The following is an 8,090-nucleotide window of genomic DNA, read 5'->3' as shown; positions in this document are numbered from 1 at the left end:
CATGGGTGGCAGCATAACCTACGGATCGATCCACCACCCTCTTCGACATAGGCATAGTGTCAGTCTAAAGAACTCTACTGTTGCCGATTTGTCGATTTTTATTTTATGATTTTTTGTCAGACTTCTAAATTTGGATGTGTGCATCTTAGTTATGTAGAGACCGGGTGTTACTCATAATACTTTTTATCCGCTTGATGCTACATTTTAAAATAATAAAGTCGCCCTTTATTGGAAAAAATGCCTTCATCTGCACGAGACAGTGTGCAGAGCGGTGAAGCACGGCCGGGGCCGGTGGCTGTGTTGATTCAACAGCGGAATCAGAGTATCTTCACGCACGCAGTGCGCGTCTGGTTTTCCTTCTTTTTCCACAGCGTTACGCGGTAGCAATGAGCGAGGAACAGCAGAGCGCCTTTGGCGTTGCTGGCCCACCCCATTGACCGGCGAGTCGTCGCACCGACGCACTGTATAATTGTACTTGAATCAAAGGCCTTTATGTTCCAAGGAATCTGCTTTACCCATTGTCATCCGGTGAAGCCATTTACACAAGTGAGATAGGTTTTCTTCTTTGAGCCTGAGCGAAGGTGGTAAAGGGGTCAATGGCCAACGGCGGAGGCGGTGAGCACCTTGTCCACATAATAGCTGGCGGCGGCGGGCAAGGCAAGGTTGCCTCACCGGAGAAGTGGCTGAATCGCTTCGTTCGCTTCGTCGTGCTGATCGAGAGGCTTGGCAACGCGCTTGGCACGCTGGCATTTATGTGGGCGACCGTCGTGCTGCTGGGCGGCTACGCCAGCGAACTCAGCTCCGATGATGATTTTGCGTCCGCGACGACGATAGTTCTCTTAGAAGCCGTAAGGTATGTATGTAGTATGTATGTATATGCTGTATACAGATAACTACGTATATAGCACCTGGGTTGGTAGCAAATTAGCATTCCAAAAATAAGTTTGCAGCCTACAAAATTTACTCTTACATCCTCCCTGCATCGGTGTCATCAAAGGTCTGCTATATATGGAGTTGTACTGTCCAAACAAGAAACAAGCATCGCAGTTGCGGATCTAGAACCAGTCACCTTTTTTCTTCAATACCACAAATTCAATGAAAGAAACATGCAAGGAGCTTAGCACCTGAAGAGCAAAAAGACGTTTTGAATGTTGTTCACCCAGGTGTAGCCGAGAGCAACTAGTTAACGAGCGCTCCTTCGGAAGTCTCGCAACGATCAACGCCAGTTAACACGCTCTCAGCCATTCGCCACGTGTCGCGCTCTGGACGCTCCCTCCGGATTTTATTTATTTTATTTTATTTTTCCGCACGCGTTTTCGGCTTTTTAAAGGTTTTTTTTGGTTTTTTCGACGTTTTGGTTTTCCCCCGGTCTTTTTTAGCTTTTCGACCAATTTTTTTTCTTCAAAAAATGCATTTTTTTTCTTTTGTGAAAAGTCATGGTTTTCTACCACGAGAGGTACGGTTGTGCTTTAGCGAGAGTCACGGCCGTGTCCTTCGGAAACGAAAAAAACACGTTTTTTTTTCCGCTAGAGTCACGGTTTTGCTTCCGGAAAGGCACGGTTGTGCTTTCGCGAGAGTCACGGCCGTGCCCCTCGGAAAGGGAAAAAACAAAACACATTTTCTGTTTTTTTTCTTTCGCGAGTCACGGTTTTGCTTTCCGCGAGAGGCATGGTTGTGCTTTTGCGAGAGTCACGGCCGTCCCTCTCGGAAAGGAAAAAAATACGTGTTTTCTGTTTTTTTTTCTTTCGCGAGAGTCACGGTTTTGCTTTCGCCAGAGGCATGGTTGTGCTTTCGCGGGAGTCACATCCGTGTCTCTTCGGAAACGGAGAAAAACGTGTTTTCTTTTTTTTCCTTCCACAAGAGTCACGGTTTTGCTTCCATGAGAGGCACGGTTGTGATTTCGCGAGAGGCACGGGCGTGCCTCTTTTGGAAAAGAAAAAAACCATGCTCCCGATTCGGTTGTTTCGTCCGGTTAGTTCGTCAAAACTTATCAACATGGGATCTAGTTTTAAAGATCTCGACACGAGGAATCCAATAATGAAAATGGTTCGAGATTTGAACGCACGGTTTAAGAGATAAAACGTTTTGAATAAGCGAATCTACAAAAAAGGGAAAACTCCCAGGTTGCGACAAGTGACGCGCTGCATGTGCGTCACTTGTCGCAACCTAGGAAGGTGAAGTGTTCTTTGCAACGAGTACTCCTTAATTAGTGATTTCGAGTGTAGTCACACCTCTGCTAGAGAAAGCACATCAATAACGGGTTGGGCTGCAATATGCAAATAACAGCAACAGGGCAATCGTTACTCATATTTGCATAACAGTTATAGGCCCATAATTCCAGCTCGACACTAATATTCGCACATGGTTTTATAAAAAAAAGGCAGATTCACACACATTTTTCATAAAGATTTCAGATAATCCACACACCACAGATTTCACATATTACACACACATCACATCATTACAGATTTCACATGTTACACTGCAAAAATAACATATTTCACACATATATCACAACTAAAGATCACATGATAACTTCACATAAATGTATTATACAAGTTCATTGAGTGTAATGCAAGCTATTATGAATTAAACTCAATTAGTTGCACAAACAGTGGTTCTGCACAAACTCTTGATCTAGGCGTCCGAAACCCTGCAAAAGAAAAGAAAGCACCATTGATCACAACAAAGATCGATCACATCTAACAGAAGTACAAGCGCACACATTGAAGAGGCATGTGTGATCAAAAGAATAAAACAAAACCTTTGCATTTTTTTGTTGATAATCTTTGAAAAAGAAAAAGCACTACTGCAAAATTACAGTAGTTAATATGATGTTGGGTTTTGCAAACCATAGAGAGGAGAAGAATTAATTAGTGACTTTGAAATCATGGTAAAGAACAAACATTGTTAGTAACACTAGCTATCAACCTGTGCGGATCCATGGGCTACATTTAGGTATCATTTGCTAGAAATGTGGCCGTTTTACAATGTCTAGTTTTTGTTCACTATATTATAAACAAAACAAAGGAATTGCAGTCTTTCGCATTTATTAGTCATTACTGATAAGATCGAAGTGGTTTTCTTTGAATATCCGGGATTATTCGGTTTAAACAACAGTGAAATGAGCGTAAAAAATACACTCATCATTATACATTGTCTACATCTCATCAAGAATTATTATTAGAAATCACTCTTACCATGAGTTAGCTCTAAGATTAGCCATATTTTCCGTCTTCTTTCTTTCAATTTTTGCTGTATTTACTCTATTTGCTTTGGATCACGTGTGAATGTGAAGGCGGTTCGATTACCTTTTCCCGTCTCTCCTTCACATAAGCAAATGTGACATGTGAGCGAGTTCAAACCCTTATTGTACTTACTCTAAGGTCCAAAAAGTTAGCCGCAAACCCAAACCAACACCTCTTTAAACATCTCTTAGGCTTGTGATCTGTATTGTGTTCTTCTTCTTTAACGATACCATATACATATTTCAGGATGTTCACCCGTGACAACAATAGACTTGATTATCAACTGTTCTTCAATACCAGAGGAGCTTTTAGGCCTCTTGGCTGGAGTGGACTGATTGTGATTGCATGTTTTTCTGGTATTCTGGAAATCATCTGGAAGGTTCTCTGGAAGAAGTACTTGACGAAGTTTGATGGGAGCTTACTTATTGCAGTGACACTATCACTACTTGCTCTTGGCTGGTCAATAACTGTTCAAAGAGCTCTGAAACTACTCATATGCAATCCAATGCGTCGTGCCGCATCAGTATGGACTCTATGGGGCCCATTAGTTGCAATCGTATTGTTAGCTCCCTCTATATCCATAGACGGCTCGATGATTGAATGGGCAGTGTTCGCAGTACTACTTGTTGCAGTGCTCATAACAACAATAAGCAATCTGCGGTTCACAAGAATCAGCAAACTAGTGGACAGTGTTCTAGGCAGCAAACAAGAATTTTGGCGTAAAGTTACTATAAACATGTGCATGATTGTTGCTCTATAGGGCTGCTGGTGCTTAATGAAGATGATACATCTATGATGATTGCATTCGAGGTATGTGCTCTATTGATAGTGTCATTTGGCAACTTACAGATTCCAGCAGCAGTTGTGCGGGTCATGCTAGCATTAAATGAGCTTAGCGAGCCTGCTGCATATAATGAAAGCGTGGATGGCCAAAAAAACATTAAAGCCTCTCTAAGAATCTTCTATGGGATGGTGCTTGGACAAGGAATACTCTATGCCGTGGCCTGCATGTTTGAGTTCTTTTCTTTCATCCCTCGAAGATCCCTCATCCGCGGTGGTGGATTTAAAGGTCAGTGGGGAATGAAATCTGTCAATATGTATTACGCATATGCATCAGAGAAATGCATGCAAGGGGGTGTGCTTGCTCCAAAGAAGATCAACCTCAGCACCTTTGCCATGAATTCTGTGAACTCGGATTCATCCAAGAATCAGCTCGCCGGGATACGAATGATGCACAACTTTCTGCAAAGTCAACCAACCAAGGCACAACTCCTTTCAAAACTCGCCACTTCTACCAAGACGATGGCCAGAATAATCAGAATGTTGGATTGGACAAGTCCAAAGGATACAGCTATCAGATTATATGCCGCAAAGGTCACTGCAGAGCTTGCAAAGAACCTCCGTGCAGGCACTATCCCTGGTACAATGCAGCTTGTATCTGCACTTCTTGACGCTGATCGCAGACTGGAAAGAGGAAACCCACTCCTAGACACTGATGATGAACACGAGCGAAGACAAGATCCAGTTCTGAATACAGAAGATAGCAGAGAGGTGGCTGATAACCAATTCCAAACACAAGGTCAACTTCGGGACACTGATATCCTGCTGGAAACAGAAAACAGATCAACCCAAGAAGTTGGCATGAACAAACAGAACTCGTGCGTGCTCAGATGCTGGCAGCATATTTCAGAATTCTGGTCAATACCCAAGGAACAGCTGCGGACAGACCACGATCTTCTACCGGCACTGGCCATGTCAATTATTGAAAGTCTTGCTGGTGTTGACCAGGACAACTGTGTGGAGATCAGCAAAGCAGCTGACCTCATCCCGAAGATCATAAGATTCACAATCTGCAGAAGTGACATGATGAATATCAAAGCACAACAAGAGATCCTTCTCAAATCATCACTGAAGGTGCTGCAAAAGCTCACGAGCAATGGCGGGGAAACCAGCATCACACTGCGGTACAAGATATCAAAACACCCCTTCCTATTGAGTAACCTCTTGAAGACGACAAGAGCAGCCAGATATCGAGAAAGTTGGTGGCGGGAATCCTCAGAAACATTGCCGTTGATGAGAAAACAAGGCAGGAAATTGGTCGCTTCCAAATGATCATCACCAAGCTGATGCAGGCATTTCTCTACTCAGAAGGAACCATGAGTACCAATGATGATCACCTGTCACGGAAGGTCGCCGGGCAAGCATTGGCAATGCTGACAATACAAAGTGCCCAAAACTGCTTGGTTATATTGAAGGAGCCATGGTTCATGAAGGAACTCAAAATCTTGATCCATGATAAAAGGTACATATATCTGGCGGCAAGCCTGCTGCGTAATCTGTGCCTGCATGCTAGATCCGAGCTCAGAGAGTCAGACCTGAAGGAACTATCTCATACCTTGAGAGAGGTGAGAGCTGCTAATTCGAGCAACAAGTACACTATTAGAGATGCATAATAAAATTTACCATGTTTTGTCTGTTCTTGTGCGCAAGGTTTCAGTAAAATTTTGATATTTATTTTTTGCTCACTCATTTACCACTGGACTATAGATAGAGATACACATCAATTTTTAACTGATAATGATACATCTCATTACAGGTGTTGGAAAGAATACTGGACGCGGATGGGGCAGAACTAGAGATCCTGATTGGGCTTAGTTCACAGATATGTAAAGTTATTCCTGAAGACTTTACCCGAGAACTAGACGCTGGTCAGATTAAGCAGAGATTTGCCAAGAGGCTTGTCGACACACTAAAAGCAAACATGAAACCTAGTGCTCATTGTCCTGGGATCAGGAGAGTGGTACTCGAGCAAGTCATACACTTGATGGAGTATAATTCTCGCTATGCAGATTGCTTCAACGCATTCGGGATGACAGATGCACTGTCAATGGTAGAACAAACACCGTCAAAGGCTGAAAACTACAGGCTTTTCTTGGGCGATGAAGGATTCATGGAGTACAGCATGCCTCTCTCCGATCTTGTGGCCAGAGCAAAAGAACTTATGGGTTGTGACTGACTACGAGACACTAATAGATGGAAGTGGGACTTCTACTTTGCCTTTCTTGAATGAATGAAAAACTGTTGCGGCGAGAATAAAGGATTATCAATTTATCATATTGTTTATTAGTCAGGCTGCAAGTGGGACGCTTATTCATTTGTCTTCGAAATGTTTGCGACATAATGTTATGGGTGATTTAAGTGATTAGTTTTCCAACTGGTTCTAGTAAATTGCTGTTCGGCATAAATTTCTGCACATAGATTCTCATAAGGTCGGCAGCGATACAAAACAGATGCTTGCGCTCAAGATAAATAGATAATGGTCATATTTTAAGAGCAAGTAAACAGGTCATCACAGTTGAAGAGAAGAAGATGTCATCATAGGTTGGCCGGTGGTGCCCATTTCTGGGCTGGGTTGTATCAGTTTTAGCCCGGTTTTCCGTGAATTAACCGGGCAATTCTTACTCTCTTCTTAATCAATGAAATGGCGAGTCTTTTGCCTTGTTTCAAAAAGAAGAAGAAGATGTCATCATGTTACAGTAGAGATACCACAGGCGTCTTCCTAGTGATAAGTTTGCTTTGCATGGGTAGGCATGGGTATGTTGCAAGAAAATCTAGTGCAAAATCTGCGTAAGAACCCAGTACCGGCCTCAGATAACTTGTACTTCCATTTGTAGCTGCCGCAGGATCAAATGAGTCCTTTATATTTGCATCACACTCCTAGTTGCGTGTCACTGTGATTACTTACTTTCATCGACAGATGTTGGAAAGAGTGGGTGAGGCGCAGGGGATAGAAGTAGAACTACATGACTTGATCAGATTCCGCCCATGAAGATCTAAAATCATTTCTGAATATTCCGAGCAGGCACTGACCGAAGCAAGATAGTTTACAGTGAGAGGGGAAAAAAGGTGTGGATAAGCTGATCGATGCACTGGATGAAGATACGATCGCAAGTGTTTGCAATCCAGGAAAATAATGAGGCAGATAACTGACCTTCAGTACATGGGGCGGTAGAATCCTCGCTGTAAACTATCCGGTGATTGCTATTGCCATGACAGGAGCGTGTCAAAGGTAGAAACAGTAGCCGGCTTAGGGGTTTCGATGAGCAAGCAGGGGTCAAGGTCTCAAGGAGTGCTACGGCATTACCTCTCGCTCTTTAGGAAGCAGCAGAAACCGCTCGACCTCACCTCACCTCCCACCTGCGAACGAACAGCAGGCCGATGGCGGAGCTCGATGACGCGGGTGGCGACGCAGCTCACGGAGGCCACGGACGGCGCCTCCCCCCTCTGGCCCCGCACGCCGGTGGCAGGAGCAGTGCAGCTACAGCGAGCACCATGCGAGCAAGGCGGTGGCTCCGATGCCGTACGGCGGCGGCGAGCGCCGGCGGCGGCAGCGAATGGGCTGGCACGGCCGCAGGATGGGCTCGCCACACGGCCCGTGGGCTTCTTTTGTTTTCTCAGCACACGTATGTTCTCTGTCTGAAAATGTCGGATGTGCCAATTCTCAAAAAAAATGTCGGATGTGCCAGCTAGGATGGATGGTCTGCCCGAGCGTCGTCCCCATCGCCGTCGAAAATTCGAATTGTCTTTGTCTTTTTTAGAAAAACTTCTAATCTATTCATCATCAATCATGGCAGTACAACGAACAGCAAAAATAAAATTACATCCAGATTCGTAGACCATCTAGCGACGACTACAAGCATCGAAGCGAGTCGAAGGCGCGCCGCCGTCATTGCTCCTCCATCACCGGAGCCAGGCACAGCTTGTTGTAGTAGACAGTTGGGAAGTCGCCATGTTAAAGCCCCATAGGACCAGCAGCCTAGAACAGCAACCGCCACCGATAGA

At 44.3% G+C, this 8,090-nt stretch overlaps 1 pseudogene; it reads left to right on the top strand.

The window, feature by feature from the left end:
* Positions 1–528: 528 nt before the first annotated feature.
* LOC125541099 lies at positions 529–6,317 on the top strand (annotated as a pseudogene).
* Positions 6,318–8,090: the final 1,773 nt, after the last annotated feature.

Source organism: Triticum urartu, chromosome 2 (assembly GCF_003073215.2).
Source record: "Triticum urartu cultivar G1812 chromosome 2, Tu2.1, whole genome shotgun sequence".
In the NCBI taxonomy this organism is placed as follows: Eukaryota; Viridiplantae; Streptophyta; class Magnoliopsida; order Poales; family Poaceae; genus Triticum; species Triticum urartu.
This window is presented reverse-complemented; position numbering and strand designations above follow the sequence as displayed.